General features: G+C 41.1%; 1 protein-coding gene across 6 annotated transcripts in view; it reads right to left on the reverse strand.

Annotated features, from left to right (window-relative positions):
- The window catches only part of ITCH (itchy E3 ubiquitin protein ligase), a 66093-nt gene extending 53206 nt beyond the window's left edge, over positions 1–12887 (reverse strand). For 5 of the 6 annotated variants that reach the window (XR_012654563.1, XR_012654568.1, XM_075058722.1 and 2 more), the window contains exon 1: positions 12790–12887. The gene's annotated coding sequence lies outside the window, so the exon portion shown is untranslated. Of the gene's footprint in view, positions 1–5931; positions 6043–12789 lie in introns of those variants that run through there. The other variant, XM_075058699.1, reaches the window with a different exon arrangement.
- Positions 12888–20543: the final 7656 nt, after the last annotated feature.

A 20543-nucleotide genomic window follows, 5' to 3' on the forward strand; every position in this document is an offset into this window, starting at 1 on the left:
AAAACTGCTGGAAAGACATGACCACAGCAATTAAAACTAAGTAAGTAATAAGGATCTTTTTAGTCAAATAGATTAAGATTGCATTTAAAGCATATATCTATTTAACTTGAATCATTAATGCTGTAGGTTAAAAAAAAGCTCTGTCATAAAGCACAAAGTATTTGTGTCTTCAAATAGGGTAACAGATTGTGTTTCTCTGAGGCCTAAGCAATGAGCTGGACCACAGAACTACTGGTTTCATGTGGAAGGAAGACCAGTAACTGAGTACCACTATCTGTGTAAACACAAACGTTTCTTTTTACAGGGAGGATAAATTTCAGGAAGTATTAAGCATCTACAGAGATGCTGAAAAACTCTTTTCCCATTCATTCTATGCACTAGAGAAAATCATTCACTAAGACTAAAATTTCTGACAAATCTCTGAAGTCAAGTTTGAGCTCAGTGAAGCCCATACCGTGCCACTAAAAGTGAAAAGGTCACTCAACTCCACTGAGCAACTTTCCACATTCCCGGGTACTGTAAAGAGCAAATGCCATTCCTTTCTTCAAAAGAGCAAGAAGGATGATCCGAGAAACTACAGGCTGGTCAGTCTCATCTCAGTCCCAGGGAAGGTGAGGGAGCAAATTCTCATAGGAACCATTTCCAAACATATTATGGAGAAGAAGGTGATTTGGATTAGTCAGCATGGATTTATGAAGGGGAAATCATGTTTGACCAACCTGACAGCTTTCTATGACAAGATGCCTTGGTAGTTGAGAAGACAGCAGTGGATGCTGGTTATCTTTGACACTGTCTCCTATAACATCCTCATAGACAAGATGAAGTATGGGTCAGACAGAGGACTGTGAGGTGGACTGAAAACCTGGCTGAACTGCACAGCTCAAAGGGTTGTGATCAGCGGTACACAGTCCAGTTAGGGGCCAGTCATTAGTGCTGTACCCTAGTTATACATACTTGGCCAATACTGCTTAACTTCTTCATTTATGACCTGGACAATGGGACCAAGCTCACTCTCAGCAAATACACTGATGAAACAAAAGTTCCACAAGGTGAAGTGCAAAGTTCTGCACCTGGGGAGGAATAAACTCATGCACCAGTAAAGGCTGGGGGACAGCTGGAGAGAAAGCAACTTTGCAGAAAACACTGGTTTGTTGAACATGAACTAGCAATGCTTCCTTGCAGCACAAAAAAAAGGGTCACCAACATCCTGGGCTGCATTAGGAAAAGCATCACTAGCAGGATGAGGAAGGTGGTCCTTCCCCTCTACTCAGCACCGGTAAGACCACATCTGGTGTGATAGTGTGTCTACTTCCGGGCTCCCTGTCGTGGTTTAACCCCAGCCAGCAACTAAGCACCACGCAGCCGCTCACTCATTCCCCCCCCATCCAGTGGGATGGGGGAGAAAATTGGGAAAAGAAGTAAAACTCGTGGGTTGAGATAAGAACGGTTTAATAGAACAGAAAAGAAGAAACTAATAATGATAATGATAACACTAATAAAATGACAACAGTAGGAATAAAAGGATTGGAATGTACAAATGATGCGCAGTGCAATTGCTCACCACCTGCCGACCAACACTCAGCTAGCCTGAGCTGCGATTCTCTCCCCCACTTCCCAGTTTATACACTAGATGTGGTGTCACATGGTATGGAATACCCTGTTGGCCAGTTTGGGTCAGGTGCCCTGGCTGTGTGCTGTGCCAACTTCTTGTGCCCCTCCAGCTTTCTTGCTGGCTGGGCATGAGAAGCTGAAAAATCCTTGACTATAGTCTAAACACTACTTAGCAACAACTGAAAACATCAGTGTTATCAACATTCTTCAACATACTGAACTCAAAACATAGCACTGTACCAGCTACTAGGAGACAGTTAACTCTATCCCAGCTGAAACCAGGACACTCCCCAGAAGCGATATAGACATACTGGAGCGACACCAGCGAAGAGCCATAGAGATGATTAAGTGATTGGAACGTGACATATGGGGAGAGGCTGAGTGAGCTAGAATTGTTAAGCCTGGAAAAGAGAATGCTCATGAAGATCTTATCAGCATGTGTAAATACCTGAAGGGGATATAAAGGGTTAAAAAAGATGAAGCCAGCAGTGCTCAGCAAGGGGACAATAGGCAGTGGGCACAAATTAAAATACAGGAAATTCCACTTAAAAACAGGGGATTTAGTTACTTATTTTACTGTGAGGTGGTTGAACAGTGAAGAAGCTTGCCAAGAGAGGTTAGGTCACCATCCTCAGAGATATTCCAAACCCAACTGAACACATTACTGACCACTCTAACTGGCCTTCCTTCAAGCAGATGGGTTTGGACCAGACAATGTCCAGAAGTCCCTTCTAACCTCAATTATTCTGTGATTCTTTAACTTGCCTGAAACAAACTCAGTAATTCCTGTTGTACCTGTCCTGTCCTTCCTGCTTACTCTCTTTAAGTCTCTGTCTTGTAACAGATTCTTCCTCTAAAGAGACATCTATCAAGTTGGTTATATAGTTTGCTGTTGTTTGGTTTTGTTTTTTTTTTTCAAACTGAGGTTGCCTTTCAGTGCCCAGTTATTGATTACAGCTTAAGTTTTACTAGTTTGAATAGAAAGGCACAGACTGCATAAGTCAGCATGTACCTTCTTCAGGTTCAGTAATCCTCATCTCGAATATCATCTAATTTCTGCAGCTTTCCCCAAGTCCTATATTAAAATTCAATGCACAAGCCTACACTAGGTATTTTTTCTCACTTTAAAATACTTCCATTTACCTTATTGCCACTCTCTATTAAAAAGCGCAATGCAATACAGCTTGAGTCAATCTTCTACAAAATGTCCAAGACTGTACATAGCAAAGTGTTAGCTAGCTGCAATTAATGACAATCAGGTAATATGAAACTGAAAAACATGCAAAAATCAAGGCCAAATTCAACTGTCCCAAGAGAAAGAATGCTATTGTACACTTCATATGCACACTGCTTTCCTGGCTTATTTTAATCCTCTTTTGACCCAATAAGAAACCTCATAAAATTTTCACATATCACTGCCTTGGAACCTGTGGTATCCCTTCATAATTTATATAACAACAGAGATGGGGAAGTCATTGAATATCATGGTTGATAGTGTGCTTATTCAAAAAGACATTTTACTTTGCTATTGGCACATGTCCAACTGTTCATACTTTTAAGAATCCCCTTCATTTTAACTCATACGGTGATAACTTTCCAGAGCAACTCTGGACAGTTACCCATATGTTGCTCCGTATCTCTTCCATGTGTCTATAAAGCCTCTGTCCCAATCTCTGCAGTACTTTCAATCAAACTAATGACTCTATTTTACATTAGAAATATCCTGTGTGTGACAAATTTGGGCAGGAATGTCACTTAAAGGATGCTGATCCTCTAACAGTTTCTAAAAGTTTCTTCTAGGTATCTATATAAATTAATCCAAACCTCAGTGGGAAAGAATGGCAATGGAGTTTCACTTATGATACTAAAACCAAACAAAAATGATGCTGCCAAAAATCCCAATGATATATACAGGTAACTTGATCATGGAGGCATAATATAGCTGCATACCAGTCTGATAAATTCACATCGATGTGCTGTTCTACCACTTTAGCCTTATGGTTTTAACATATCCACTAACTTTCTCTCATTTCACAGTTCCCAATGCATACATTTATCTCCCCTACCTCATTATTACTAAAATACCCACATAGCATCACAGTTCAGATTACAGTTTTATGTTATTTCCCAATTAAAAAGGCAGAAATCATTAAACTTCATGAGCACATTTCAAAAACTGCAGGACTTAATTTGATGCTTATGTGAAGAGTGATAAAAGACTGATACTAGCAGATATGTTGGAGAACCACTTGAGCTTTAACTAATTTGACTGGTTATTTTGTGATTTGGCACCAGAAGAAGACTAATGTTTTTGTATTACAGCTATTTTAAAATGTATTTCAAAGGCTTTACTTTTGAAGTGTCAATGAGAAACAATCTCTATATTATAATCTCTGACAGTAAAACAAAATACAAGGCCACCATCTTCTGTTTCACCATCCACCTTGCAGCTCTTAAACATGTCACTTTAGAAGCAGTTATACATTCAGTTATTAACAGAGGACAGTGTCTGCAGAGGATTTCATAATCTCCGGCCATTAGTTTTTCTTCTTGTTTACAGCTCAATGCTTGCTTCAACATATTTCCCCATTCCATTCTCAGCGCTACATTTCATTATCAATGGTTCATACACACCCTTATTCAAACAAACCTACATAAAGTTTTAACTCAGGGGGAGGGGGGTGAAGATGAAAAAACCAGAAAGCTTGACTATTAAATTATACTATTACCTGTATTCATTACTAAGAATGACAACTTCACCTGCCATCACAATTGTTTTAAAGATTGTTTTTAAAAGTAGCCTGTTGAAAGGCTGTTGTTTACTAGCAATCTATAAACCCAGAACTAAAAACAGATCCTGTCACCTGGAAGACTCAAGTCTAGCAGATACATTTTTCAAAAGCATAATAAAGCAGGTATCTACATTAACCTAAACATGATTCTTTAGTACATTCTGTAGAGAACTGTACAGCACCCAACACACCTTGTTTTAAGAGTGTTCAATAGCACTGAAGAAGGTTCACACGTGTACAAAGGTGCTTCCCTCTGGGGGTATAACAATGAAGAGAGCCCCAGATACACCTCTGTTTCTTTGCTCCCAAGAACACAGATAAAAAGGGCCATGGAGGTGTCAGTAGAAAGATACTGGCAAATTATATTGTCTGACAAAAACTATCTTGCTAAACAGATTGTCACTGTAGGTACCTGTGCCTAAAAACCAAATCAAAACAGACTGCACAAATCTGCAATTCAACCTGGCAAGGCTCATGAAAGAAATGATGAATCATTCTCTACTCCCAGTGACAACCAATCTGAAATTTGCTGATTATTTGAAATCTCTTGAAAGAGAAAGTTCTTTGTCACTTGCTACTTGTACTTGCTTTAGCAAATTAGATGGTCTAAGACACAGTGCCTCTTGATTAACTTTGACTCAGCTGTAAGAACAAGAACTACTGTAGCCAATGCACTGAAATTCTTACAGTTAACTAGTTACTAAGGTATGAATATACATACATTGACCCATAAAAAAGAGAAGCTGTTTCTCTGAATATCCTTAAGCATTACAAACAATCAAAGAAACTAGAACTGGAAATCTAGTATTTGCAACAAAATGATGTAATATTCCTGTGTGCTAAATTCAATGCCAGCCGGAAATAAAGGTTGCATCTCTCCAACCTAAATTATGCATTACTAAAGTAAAGCACACAAATGCAAAAGATGTAATGGAAATGAGAATTTCGGGGGGGGGGGGGGGGGGGGGGAATTGAGATTATTTAAGTAAACACTGAGGTATCAGAAAGTCTGCTATGTGTCACTGTCTTTTTAAAACAGGAAACTGCTGCTAACATAATCTTGAGTTCCAGGGCAATCATCTTCATGTTTTCTAACTGCAACAGAAGTCCATCACCTGCTTCCTATGAATCTTTTGCGAGTGACCAGATAGCAACATGAAACCATAGCCAGGAGTGGACAACACAGCCATCCCAACCCTGCAAAATGCAACTGCTTGCTACATTCCAGCTCATGCTTCTCTGAAAAATAAAACAGAAACTATAGGAAAAAGATGGCTTAGAACTGCACCACTATCACAATATTCTCAGCGCTTCTATTTAACTTGGTTTTTATGGGACTGCCCTAAAACCCTTTTGCCTTTTATCAAAAGATAAAGTAGACTTCTCTTCTGAAATCTTGGGTTACCCAAGACTTCTGACTGTAGTCATAAATAAAATCCTTGAATGAAAGTTTCAGTCTTTACATCCTAGATCTTCTATATGAAGAACTGACGATTGTACATTTAAAAAAAAGAACAGGATTACTTACCAACAACAAACATTAATTGCGTCCTTCGATTTCAAGGGAATTGCCACACAACAGGGATACAACTTAAAGCCCACAGGTCTGTGAAGAAGCTTAGAACGATCTCCTAAACTAAACTTGACAGTGAGCCAGAGATAACTGTACAGTAAGAGTGACAGCAATACAGTTGCTGCAGCTATCAGGGGAACACAGATGGTGAACTTGACTCTGGCAGCTTGATATTGCTGAAGGAGTGGTCCCACCTTCCCCTTTACACTGCTCCCAGTCACATAGTCCTTCCCTATCTTTGTGCCGATTCTAGTGCTAAATTGACACCCACTGACCTGTTTAAATCCAGTAAATCTTCAGAGGAAAAAAAAAAGCCTAGGGCCCCTGATAACTGCAAAACAATATTTTTTTTAATAATATAGGCATACTTTGCATGCCCTGTCAAAGTATTCTATACAAGGAGTGCAATTCAGTGTGAACACACTTATTACACCATACATACACACCTTCATGGGTCACCCGTCCATGCATTATGTGGCAAACCAAAAACATACTCACATACTGGAGTAGAAGTATAGGCCCATAAGCTTATAATGCTATGTAATGACCTTCATCAGCAAAGCATTCTTCCAGATACAAACCCTGAGTCTGTATCATGTGAGTTCTAACAATTGTTCTTCTAAATTTTGTTCAGACACTTTTTTAATTTAGTTTGTAATGCATGAGAGCCTTACCACTTCTGATTACAAGTTACGAAGGCAGAAATACAAAATACAAAGTACAGTGTTTACTATTTTTATAAAAGTGAAATTCCAAAAAGCAAAGAAATCCCAGCTGTAGCACAGGCTTCTAGAACTCACAACAGATCCTATCCCTATCATTACTGTCTACAAAGTCACTCCCCTCTCAACTCCCACATCATCCACCCTTAACTGCGATTTTCATTTTATTGGTATCTTCTACACTCAAATGTACAGTTCACTAGGAAGTTCACAGCTTTGAATTGAACACACACTAGTCTGAAAGTGTTTCCACCTCTAATATCCCCCATTAGGACAGTATTATTTTGTTCAGACATTCACATCCCAGATGAAAGCAAGACTTTTCTTAAGTGTTATCTTTTGCTTTAACAACTGAAATTGTCACTAATGCCATAAAAGTCTTGTAGTTCTGAGGGTCTGATGAGGGGTGGAAAGGAAAGGAAGAAAGTAATGATATGCCACACCTCACAGGACTATGTTTAAAATCTTTAAACCATTGAGAATACTTAAATAAACCAGCAGCAGTGTCAACAGGTTTCCACACAGAGCAAATCCACTTGCCCAAATCAGATTTCAGAACAGGGGTTAAATACACTGATTCAATGGGTGCACAAAAAGAAGAACAATGAGAACACCATTGCCTTGTGATAGTTTATTCATTGACCTGAACTAGATTTGGTTCAGGCAAGTGTTTAACAAATGTAGCATTGCTCTGGAAATTGGTCATTCTAATATACAGCACATGCCATGTTTGCAAAAAAAAAAAAAAAGATATGCTAATGTTTTACTGGTAAAATCAATTTAACAAGCACAAAATGGAGTATGCCAATTATCTGCAGAAGTACTGCCCATTGGTCATAAGTCTTCCTCTGTATCTTTAGGTGATGAGCACTTTTAAATGGAATTAGAAATGTTACACATGGCCAGTATTTACTAAATAACACAATGCAAAAAAAACACCTGAAAACACAGGTGACAGCTATTTAGTTTGGATAGCTATAGAAACTTTTAATGTAGAGTGAGGTGGTCAAAGCATTTTCCTAAACCTTCAGCATTTCCCTCCTCTTTCCTGTTACCATTATACACATTATTCCCCTTCAAACAGCTGGAATAAGAAGCTGCTTTGAAGACTGCATCATTGATGACAACACATGCACAGGATGAATCGCATACGTTTAAGAACATAAGCAGCCTTGCTACCCTTATACAAAAAACAGGTCAGTATCACACTGTTACTTTTTATCTTCTAAGCTCCTGCATTTTCTTTTTTCTCACTTCCTCTCTAGAGTGAAGTGCCCTTCATATGCAGTATTGCCCCAGAAAGTCTTAACTTTAATAGGTAGGAAAAACAGTGTTCATCTTCAGGTAAAATCTAGTGAAAATATGCAGCTCATCACTTTCATAGAAGTTAGCAAGCAGGGTCAAAGATTAGACCAAACACATTATCACCTTATGAACATTTTTATATATTAATCCCCACATTTTTATCTAGTCTGAAATGATATATTTACAGCAGTAGGAAACACACATATACCCATATATGCAAGGCACACACACACTTGTAGAAGCAAGCCCTATGAAGAGAAATTAATCAGAGTGATCCAAAGGTCAATTAATTCAGGCTCTCACAAGGCAAAGTATAAAGAATAAACTCACTCCATCTAGCTGCTTTGCAAATAAATCAAGAGAAGAGCAGCTCATGGCACTGGCAGAGCAAAAATTATGGTGTCAGAAAAGTACAAATGCAGTATTTGGAGCAACAGGTCTTAATCCATTCAAATGTTTACAAAACCAGCAATGAAGAAATAAAAATTTGGATATCTGACCATTCTAACTGTCAAGCAATAGTAATGATTATTAATATATAATTAATAGACAGCTAGCACTGGGGATAGGAGCAGGCACTAGGGATGGATACTGACCAAAAGCACGTTAAAAATTAACACAATCCACTCTTCTATGTCTCAATACATACTCTTCAACTTGCTCAGCACCTAGTCTTCCTTACATTTTTTCACTGTACTGATCAAGGCAAAAGTAAAAAGGCCAGTAACCACTTAGGAATGACTTGCACAGGCAAAAGTTCCATCACAACCATACGAAACTGAAGGAGTCCATTTTATTTTTAAGTAAATGAGCATGCTCCCAGTCACAAATTTTATATTCTCAATGGATATTTCACTACAAATGGCTATTTGATGAATTCATGAATAAATCAAAACCAGATTACAAACCTGTCTTTACTATGTCTTTTTCTATTCAAGATCGCTTTAAACCTTTAACTGCTCTTTCTCTTCCTTAGTATTAAACTTTAAAAAAGATTACCAGGTATCTAGCTAACACTAAGAGAAAAAAAATATGTCTAAAGACTACCCTTGACAAAAAGCTAGACGTATAAAGAACGGAAAACAGAGAGCATAAAGATTTTATAGAGGGTGATACTAACACCCTCTTCTTGAAAGCTCCAGCTTCCATATCATGACCTACCCAATCCAAAACTCAAGATCTGCACATTTCAGGTAAAAGGTAAGTCACTTCCCTTTCACTTCTTGATTAGAAACAGGGTTCCACACAATAAAACTTTAACAATCCACCTGAAAAGAATAGGCCTTTTCTTGCTCAACAACAATACCATTTGAGTCTAAGCTCTGAACTTCAAAATCAATGATCTAAATGCAAACAAGTAAGTAGTTCTGTTCATGACTGAAACAATAGGGCTCTCCTACCAGCACAGTTTAGAATAGCTCAGGCACGTGGGTGGAAGGCAGGTATTATCAGTTTCTAAATGGGAGGACTGTAACAAAACTTTTTTTTTTAAAAAAAGAACAGCATATTAACATACTGCCGAGTTTTTAAAAATGATTTGAATAACCAGCATAACAAGATCTAGTAACATGTTTCCACAGAGGGGAAAAAAAAATCTGCCCTTGATGTTTTACCAGGAAGTTTGTTCTATGCCCCACTATAGTAAAAGTAGAAATTCCAGGCATAACTTAAGAGCTGGTCATATGAAACAGGGCCTTGGTTACTTTAAAATGCTCTTTCCCAGTTTGTTACAATACCTTCATTTCTATTAAGTGTGATTTGCAATTCTTATGAAGAAAAAGAGCAATCCTTCAACTGCAGCAACTCTGTACTACAGTAAGTAAAACCTGAATACCAGTCACTTACAGAAAATGCTTGAGTCCTTTCTGCTTTATTCTTCAGATGAGAGGGAAGAAGAAGAAAAACTACCTTTTCCTCTCCAAAATGTGGACACAGAATTAGCTCAGGTAACAGTCAAACCAAGCCCAGGAAGGACTGCCTAAAACCTTTAAAAATACTCAATTTACGAGACAGTAAAAAGTAAATATCTAGAAAAACAGAATACTCCCAAACTAGACTATAATCATGGCTTGCCTACTTCCTCTTCTGAGGAGAGCGCACACTTCAAAGTGCTTCTATAGTTGGGCAAAGTATGGTTACAGTAAGCAACTGAGGCAATTGCTCTTCTCTAGGTTATGCACATGTATTTGCTTTCCTTAGGTGTAAAGGCACAAAGTAGTTCCTTCAATTACATATAAGTACAGCAGACTGACAAAAATTAGAACATTACATGAACATAACTGGATAGCCAAACAGAAAGGCTTAAAACTAAACAGCATCAGTGACAGCACTCCCAGAAGCTTCACCATTACCACTTGCTAGGGGTTTTTCTTCTGCTCTAACCCTATAGACTCTTTTCCTTGCTTTTAAGCAGAAATCAAATAGCTTTTGCTGCAACATGAAAAGCACTTCACTATGGTTGAATACATGTACCACCTTGTCTAAACAGCTTAAATTTACAAAATATGTTTGTTTAGATGCTATCATTGACTGATACTGATAATGCTGTTGAGAAGTAACTTACCTATGACATATGCTGTAAAATAGAACAAAATTAATTTACTTTATAAATCTCTCATGAAACATATTTTTTAAGCAGTCCTAAGGCAAGCTTTCTTAGAAACAATGATTAATTTAAATTCTATGAGAGAAACATCATGCTGCTTTACTACCTGTCTTCCTAGTAGCTTATTTATTCTGTAGTTAACTTTCCCAAACCATTTTGAAACTTAGAAATAAAGAAACAGGAAAACTTCATATTTCATGTCTGTTTCACCACAGAAGAAACAGAACTTTAAGGGAAAGAAAATTGAGGGAAGAAAACGAGGTGATAAATAATCTTCTCTCAATCTCTCTTAAACCCCAAAATAACTGTCTAATCTGTAAGAAGCTTCCAAACTTAGCACTCAGAAGTCTCAGTTATTTTCCACTGCAACATCATGTTTCACATGTATTGTATCAGATCTTTGTTTCAAAGACAAGAAAATTCACTTTGGATCAGAATGCTACATATTATTCCAATGATCACTTGGAGGTGAATGCATTCAGTGTGGTGATTAAAACTGTCAGCCAAACCACAACTAAGAATGCACACTAGACCAAGTTCAGATTTAAATGGCTGTAGCAAAAAGCAATGTAACTGTAATTAAATTAGAACTGCTTTGGACTTTTGTTGTGAGAGAAAAGAACTTAAATTTGTTTCTTCAAACAAGATTTTTTTTAAATTCCTCAGAACCGAAGACAGCTTGCAGTTCATGTTTCATTCTTAAACATCTATGCCTTTTTTCAGGTAAATACAAGCAAACAATAGCTGGATCTACTGTCATTCTCTCAACACATACTGTCTTCTTACAAATATCAGTCCAGATTTCTCTCCTTTTCTCTTTGAAAAAGATTAGTGGCAGGGTAGCAGAGACCAAACAAAACAATGAGAAACTCACCAAAATAAGCAACAACATATTGGTAAAAGATACCCTAAACCACACTGGTTTCTGACTTCTTCAATTCTAACTAAGCTATAAAGATAAGTTTTGCCGGGGATATCTTCTGAAGCTTCAAGGGTAAAGGATGCCACACAAATGACAACAGATAGCCCACAAGCTACACCCACCTTTTTCTCTGCATCACATACAGACCTGAAGTTCTTTTGTCAATTTAACATCAGCTATTAAACCAAGCTAAAATCTTGGATATCAGAGCCAATTAGATAAAGGCATCCTCAAACACCCTCTTGTACTTTTATCTGGATACTATTGCCACGCAAGGTCAAAGACACCCTACTTGGAAGCGGGAGGGTTAACTGCTAGAACTCGGCTGTGTTTCCAAAATAAAGCGGTGGCACCAGCGTTGCCATTCTGCTGTGTTTACAAGAGGGAACATAGTTCAGTATAAACCTCCAGCTCTAGTCATGCTTTATCGCTGGGAAACATTACTTCAAGGCACGGCTGTACCCTGACAAGACAAAGGCAGCGAACCCTCGTAAATCGGCTGCAGCAGCAGCCTCATCTGGACGGAGAGCCCAGGACAGAGGGGACGCGCTCCTGCGAGAGGGCTAAATACAAAGGCTGGAAAGAGGGCTGTGCTACAGAACGACTGCCAGAAAGCAAAGCTCTGACGGTAGCGAATCCCCAAGGCCCTAAGAAGGTGAAGGTTTAGAGGCTGATCTCAGCGACAAGGAGCCTGGAAAGGATAGCAGGGTCCGACCGGGGAGGGGAAGCCAAGACTGTTAGGGACAACAGGAGCAAGCGGTGCAGAGCTGGGGGAAACGGGCACCCCAGCCCGGGGCCCAGGCAGGTGCCCCCACCAGCCGGAGCGGGGAAAGGGCTCCGCAGCGCAGACCGGCACCGCCGGAGGAGGGGCGGCGGGACCAGGCGGCTCTCGCAGGGGAGCGCCGGGGTCCCGGGACCGCCGCCCCGTCCCCCGGGGAAGGAACGATGCTGCCGTCCCAGCCCAGCCCCCGGCCCCAGAGCTGCCCCCGCCGGGGCCCGAGGAGGCAGGGCGGCGGGGAGGGCCTCCCTCAGCGAGGCCCTCCAGGGGGCGAAAAGCCCCTCAAGAAGCCAGGCCTACGCCCGCCGGGGTCCCCCGCTCCCTCCTGCCTCCGCCGCCGCGCGACGGCCGCCCGGAACCGAGGAGAGCGGCGGGGCCGCCCTGCCGCGCCCCGCAGGGTCCCGTCCCGTCCCTACCGCTGCCGCCGCCTCCGCCTCCTCCTTTCCGCCCCACCCGCAGCGCGGACCCCCGCTCCCCTCACCGGACACGGCGGCGTAGCAGCTCTTCCGTCGCTCGGCCAAGATGGCAGCCGGTCCGAGCCCAACCTGAGGCAGCGACTTTACAAAGTCGGGCGGCATCTGCGCACGCGCCGAGTCGATCCGCGGCCACGGGCGCGCGGTGACTACAAGTCCCGGCGTGCTCCGCGCCAGGCGCCGCGCATGCCCACGGCGGCCTGAGGGGCCGCCTGGCAGTGAGGGACGCGGCGCGGTGGAGCCGGCGCGGCGGCTTGGCCTCGCTGGCCGTGCTTGCCCTTTGGGTCGCCCGTGGCTGCGGTTTGTGCGCCTGGGCTTTGGCGCTAAGCTCACGTGAACGCTTCGCAAGCAGTCCGTTCCCAAGCCCTACCCTGGTGAGGCTGCCCGGAGCAGCAGGGAGCCGTTTGGGCCCGGTCATCCCCTCGCCTCCCACAGCAACCGTCTGGGCCAGGTCCCTGGAAAGCATTATGTATGTATATACACACACCCAGGGTACGGATATGTGTGTGTATATACCTGTATATGCACACTGCAGCAAAAATCTTTGGTCGTTGAAGCAACCCTGCGGGCTAGGCTAATGCTCCTGTGAAGTTACAAGAATACATTAATGAACTTGTGGCCATCCATGGCGCTGGGTTATCACAATAATAACTGGAAATTTCTAAGAGCACAAAGGGATGTATTGGGTAATCAGAGTTTCCACCTGTCAAGCAACTGGGACATCACTGGTAGCAGTGCAGGCTTTGTGACACGCAATTAAGGTTTTGCGGTTTTAACGTATCCACTGCAGATGATTAAGCTACTGATATTACTTAGCCTTTACATAAAACCTTTCTTGTTTCAAGTGTATGTTTTCTTAACCAGAATGCACTATTGCATAAGTGAATACATAGAAATTACAATGCACCTCCTCTTTTGACAGTGAGGAATAAGAGAGTTCAGTTTCCATGCACTGAAATCAGAGAAAAGACTTTACTTTTCAAAGAGTAGGAGAATATCCTTGGTAATTTTTCAGGAAAATTATATACTTCACAAGTGCAACGTTTAGCATTTTCTTAAAACTGGTAGGGATGTGAAACGCATCTTTTCTTCCCTACTTCACACATAAACTCCAGTAAGAAAGACCCCATAGCTACAATTATGTGAACGTTTCTGTTGATGAGGCCTAAGCAAGAACACAACTCAGATTGTTTTCCCCTAACAGAATAAGACATGTTTCAATGCCAGTTAGCCATCTGTGGTTATGACTGGCCAAGGTATATATGCATATAAATTCTAGCACAGGAATCACTTTAATTCCAGCACAAACAATATATGCTGCTCAGTCAGAGCCTGTGAGTACTGAAAAGTCAGAATTGAGTGGCTTTGTCGGAAAGGTGTGTGTCCCTGGGAAGCAAGTTTGAAGCCAATACAAGAACCAAACAAATTGAACAGCTGAAATAAGTTCCGGAGGGGTTGGGGTTTTTTTCTCTGAAGCTTTTCTGTGCACCTTTAAGTCTTTACGTTCCTTTACAGATATTTGGCCACATATATATACATTTTAATGGTCCATTCAAATGAATAACAATAAAAATGACTTCTGCTAGCCTTACTTAACAGAAATTTCTCTCTCATGCATCACCTACATAAACAGTCATCTCTCATCCATTGTTGCAGTACAGATTCCTGTCCTGGCAGGACAGTAAAGCTCAGGCTGAGTTTAGCTGGAGTTCCACATCAGCATAGCTGGGTTTACTTTACAGTGTATTTGTTCTGTCTCCCAGCTGGTACATAACATTGGGCTTGTTTTTGCAGGTTGCCTGTGGTTTGATTCCCAAAACTGTAGGAACATTGCAGTTAGGTGTACTATGACCTTTTACCCCAGTTTTCTGAACCAATTTTAACTTTAGTAGACGTTTAGTGCTTGCAGGAAGAAGCTGAATGCTATCCCAAATACACATACATGTGACTCCTATTGAATTCAACAGATGTGCATATATCCCTAGGGCAGTGTGGCCATTTGCAGTCTCTGGTTTTGTCTTACTGGTTTCTAAGCAGATGTGTATTAATAACATTCAGTGTCTCTTTTCAAGGATACCATATAAGTTGTCCTCTGTGTTATCATTTTTTCCTCCTTTTGTAAATGGCGTTTCAGAAAAGTGATTGTTGTTCAACCCCAGCAAGCCTAATCTCTTTATTTTTCAGCTTCTGATGCCTCAAGTCAAGTTCCACTGGCTCCATCAGCTCTGTAAATTTCATGAGAAAAAGAATGCATTCCAGGTGCACAGACTACTGATTAGTTTATGCTTGCCAGGACAAGATGAACGTAGAGCTATCTTCACACTCTTTCACAGGTCATTTTCCCTGTTAAAAATCATGCCCTATCAGTGAACTGGAACAACAAGTAATGAATTAATGCCAGAACAATGAGGCAAGCACAGATGAATATAATTGAGTGGCAGAAGAGCTACATATCCAAGATTTTACCTTTCTTTTGTTTGCTTATTTGGGGAAAGAAGGGGAGTACTTGATTATTTTCTTTTTCCTTATACTTTCTGTAACTACAAGATACTCAGGCAGGGTGAAATTTTCTTGCTGTTCCCTGTCATGACCTTCTTTTGACTAGTAAGAACCACAACAGATTAGGAAAGTTTGCTACAACTGTGCAGGATGATCTTGTACAAGGGCTTTTTAGGAAAACCATGTATACTTTATAGCTTTTCAGATTTCCTAGGTTTGATATGGTCAAGCAGTGCTTCTGAGAGTTAATTTCTGAGAGATAATAATATTCATAACATTTTTCCCATTCTTTCTCAGTCCAATCCAGATACCAAAGTCACTGGGACAGAGACTGTTTCTTGTGGCAAAATATGTATAACATTTGTTCTCAGTTGGGCTACTGTAAGTAACAATATTCAAATCACTAATGCAGTCTTAACTGTGTTGTTACAGCCAGAACTAGCACACTAAGTTAATGCTGTTGGTGCTGGGAGTTGACTGGGAAACCACTGAGGATAAGGATCTGTGTGGCAGAGTTGCGTAAATCACTTCCATGTTTGAATCTTTCGTGTGGTAATAAAAAAATCCTGCAGGATCATTAAAATATTGCGATTCTACTAGATTTTTGAGCAGGAGTCTGTAAATGGAGATTGCTCTCTGATACCTCAAAGCCCTAGACTCCCTCAGCTAGAGGGCTGGGACAAGACTGCATACCAGAAGTACTGAACACCCTTATTCTTCTGCCACCCCTAGAGTATGGGATCCTCTCTCTCAAAATAGACCCTGCCTTCATTCACTCCCTTTTTCCACTCTCAACCAACAGATCCTCATTGACCTTGCATATGACATACCTATTCTTTCCAAGATTACATAATTTACTAAAGGTTGCACAGCAAGTCGCTGTCAGACTTGGAAACAGAACTGGGTTTCTTAGTTCCTTGACAAGTGTTTAATGATTTATTTTTTTTTATTTTAGTAAAGCACACAAAAATCCAGACAGAATCACATAAATACAAAATAATTTAGAGAGGAAGGAACCCCTGGAGGCCTCTAGGTCCACTCCCTGCTTGAACCAGGACAACTTATGTAAGGTTGCACAGGGCCTTGTCCAGTCAAGAGACAAGTATCTTCAAGGATGGAGATCCCACAGCCTCTTCATGCCCTGGTTAAGTGTTTGATAACCTGCACAGTGATTTTTTTCCCCCTTATATCTAATTGGAATTTCACTTGCAGGAACTTTTATTTCTTGTCCTTCATTCTGTCCCTGTGCACCTCTGCAAAGAGTATGGCTCCATCTTCTTTACACCTTCCCATCAGGCATTTGTAGACAGTAGTAAGATCCCCCTTTGCCTTCTCTTCTCCAGGCTGAACAGAACTAGCTCTCTCAGCATCTCCTCATATGTCCTGTGCTCCATCCCTGATCATCTTGGTGGCCTCCCCTGGACTCTAGTACATCAGTGCCTTTCTTATACCAGGGAGCTCAAACTGGACCCAGCTCTAGCAGAGGGGTTCTTACCACTGCAGAGTAAAGGGCAAGGTTCCCTTATCTTACCCTGCTGGCTGCACTCTGAGGACACAGCCCTGGATGCAGTTGCCCTTCTTTGTCACAGGGGCACTCGGTGGACTCGCACTCAAATCATTTACCAGGACCCCAGCACGTCTTCCACCAAATTGCTTTCTAGGCAGTTGACCCCGTGTCCTGGTGAATTGGGGTTACTCCTTCCCAGACACAGAACTATATTTGACCACCCACATTTATATTTGTTGAGTTTCCTGAGGTTTTTGTCCACCTTCATTTAGGACCTCTGTCTGCTAATGCTATTTAAGTCAACAACATAAAGCCGGTCCTTGTACTGCAGAGACCACAGTGACCATCTCTCCATGGAAGCAATTTTGATAGTGTGAATGCTTACCCACTTCAGGCTAGACACAGCCCCAAGCAAATATCACACAATGACTGTTGAATAGTCATCAGATGTCATCAGCATCCATTAGCTGCTAAGGTATTTTAAATCTTTAACTGTGGCTTAACTCTTCTGTCTGACTTAAGGCTTTGTAAAATTGGTGATTTATAAATGCAGGAATATTTTCACATCATTTTTCATTACTGGATTTCAAAGCACTTTATAAAAAACTATATAGTAAGTCTTCTTATAAATAAGTCTTCTGGAGCTTTGTGTTAACTAGGTAATTATGGCAGCAAGTGCTTTATATTTTAAAATCAGACCTATTATCTTGAAATTGTCATGCCTAAAAAGAGATTTTTTGTTGTGCTGCCTTGTTATCAGAGTCTGAATTCATGATTTCACTCATGAAGATAACAGTGCAGTGTCAGAGTGTATCTATTTCTAATTGACTTTAAAATAAGAATTGATTAATTTGACTTGGTATTTAGAAAAGTATCAGTAAGAAAAGATAAATTACTTCCTGTTATCTGGAGAAAGAATGAACCAAATAGTTGGTGAGAAACTATTATTATTTCCAAGTAATCTAATTGAAGGGTAAAACAAAGACATGTGGCTATTTAAATAAATATTTTATTACTCAATTGCTCTACAGTGCATAATCAGAGAACTGGGAGGGAGTGATTAGGTGTCTTGAGAACGGAAATGACACAACCAAGATATGTAGATGTTTTAAAGGAAGGACAAGATACTGGGAAAATTGTTCCTCTCTTCCCCATGCCAAAGGCTGAACATTATTTTTCCCTGGGACTGAAGAACATGATACCATAAATCTGCTGGGGAGTTTTCAGAAAAAGATATGACATGCTGGTGCTGGGATAGGTGAAAAACACCATGCATTTTTTAACTGATGGTTCTGTCCAGCTCTTGTCTACACAGAGACCTTGCAAGCAGCCTTCAGGCTGGGCCCGTGGTGAGACAGCATGGCAGATATGCAGGGTACCCACAGGCACTACTTGGATCCCAGTTATGGCTTTGCTTTCTGCACGCTGCATCTAGGATTCTTAAAAGACCGGAACACATGCATTTGCTCAGTGTCAGTGTGAGTTGGATGCCTGCTCCTGCCAGGCTCTTTGAGAAGAGTTTTTGAAATGGAGGTGCTAGTAGAGAGGGAGCCTTTATCTTGTTTAGACCCAGGTTTATTCCTGTCCCACCCTGATAACCTCCCTCATTTATATGGTTGTAAATTATCTACATCAGAAAGGCTGACTCATCCCCGAGTGGTTTACCTCCTTGCAAATTGCTCTGGTATAAATCAGCTTGTATTTCAGAGCAGAACAGATGCTGATAAAAAGCTATGTAATGTCAAAACTAATACAAAGGGAGAAGGTACGATTTAAACACCTGGGGCTTGATCCAAAGCCAGATAAAGCTAATGAAGTGGTTTCCATTGTGAATTCTTTAAAAGTCTTTATCAGCTTCAGGGGTCTGTACATTCTTTACCTTAGGTAGTCCCTTGTACCAGGATACCCCAATGCCCTCCACTAAAAAGAACAAAATCACCCAAGCTATCAATCCTGTTGAGTAAGAGGTCAAGTTGTGTCTAATTCCATCTGTCCCTTGGAGCTGCAGCATTACACTTCTGAACAAGAACTCTGAATCAAACCTCTGGTCTTGGACTGCAAGGAAGCTGACAGGCCCAGGCTTTGAATATCCCTTGCTGAGTAGTAATCTTGCTCATTCACTTGATTTATTTTATCCAGCCTTTCTTATGCTCAGTGTGCACTGAGGTAACTGGGCAGCTGAATTGCAAACTTAAGGTGAGTAACAAGGGGCAGGAAGGTTGCTGTACCAGTCCCGTTGCATGCCATTAACATACCAGGTGCAGGGGTCATAATTTCCCAGACTGGATTAAGGGAGAATTTACTTGGTTAAACTTGCTCTACAAGGCTCAGGGCTTGGTCCTCACTTCATGTTATGCTCATGCTTGCTACAAGTGCAAGAGGGAGGAGAAGATGATGTTCTACTGACTTACCACCAACCCAGAGCCTCAGGCTCTCAGGGACAGAACCAGCCTCTTGTGTAACAGGTTGGCCCCAGCGTTCCTCTAAGAAACAAAACCTGGTGTTTTTTCCTCTTGTTGGGGGTATAAGGAAAATAAGAGACAAGAGGTAAAATTAGTGCAAACTTTCCTTCACACCAGCTCATTTATTATCTTCTAGTTCTTGCTTCAGTTCACGCTTGCACTGGGTGTACAGACAGCATGTTCACAAGTAAGTAAATTCTAGTGTTCTTGCAACAAAAACATAGCCTCCTTTTAACCCTTGGACTAACCGTACTCTTCCCAAAAGGCACCAGCTTGATCATACCAAACTCTTATTTAAATGTTGCTAGTCCTCATTCAGAGGGAAGTCAAAAAGAAGGCGCTCTCTGCCCTCTGTTGGGCATGGCAGTTAATGATGGAAGGTGGATGGTACCATAAACACAAAATCAGGAGCTGGTAAAGTGCAGAAGCCTTTAATGAGGAGAGAGGTGGAGAAAGTTAGCTGCGGCAAATCTGGAATATGTTGAATTTAATATCATTGGGGCAAATGGTATTATCACCATAATGCTAATGCTTGCTATAGTAATATAAAGGTTGCTATAGATTGAGATAATATTAACTGAACTAGATCCCCAGCGGTGTTATTCTGTACTGCTGTGCAAGATGATAGTGAGGGGGAAATCACATTGTGAAGGACTTTGTGCAAACACACGAGGCAATACACGTCGCGGAGTTTATGCTTGAGGCAGGTACGGAGAGTTTACTTGTGGCTTGAGCAGTAACACGTTTGTGAGTATTCTAAGTGTATGTCTATGCTACCCCTAACAGCACTACATTAAAAGCCAATTTAAGGCCTGAACAACAAGGGCTCTAGTTCACATGGGACCCCTGCTAAGCTAAATCAGCAGTGTGAGTCATCCAGTGTGCATGTAAGAATGCTGCTGCAGCCTTCAGCTGCTGGCTGAGGCCCTCACAAGAGGTAAGGCTACAGAGCAAAGCACTTTACTTAGAAGACGCCAGTGATGGCATCACTGTTACAGCCTTCATTAGGCAGCTTGAGACATTTACGATGATATGATCTAACTGGATCATCAAACACTGTACCTGCCCCACTGCACAGAATGGCTTGTGCTAGCTGGACCAGTAGTTATGCAACACCTCTTTCATCTGCATCATTCACTATGGGGATTCTCCTTCACTCCTCATCAAACCTCTGTGCAGGGCAAAACAACATTAGTTTCCTAATTCAGGGTGCTCCTGAATGCTGCCACCACTATATCATAGTGCTTCACAGGCAGAAATGAATTTATTTTTGCAATGTGTATGTAAGTTTGTG

The sequence above is a fragment of the Buteo buteo genome, chromosome 2 (genome assembly GCF_964188355.1).
Source record: "Buteo buteo chromosome 2, bButBut1.hap1.1, whole genome shotgun sequence".
Taxonomy (NCBI): Eukaryota; Metazoa; Chordata; class Aves; order Accipitriformes; family Accipitridae; genus Buteo; species Buteo buteo.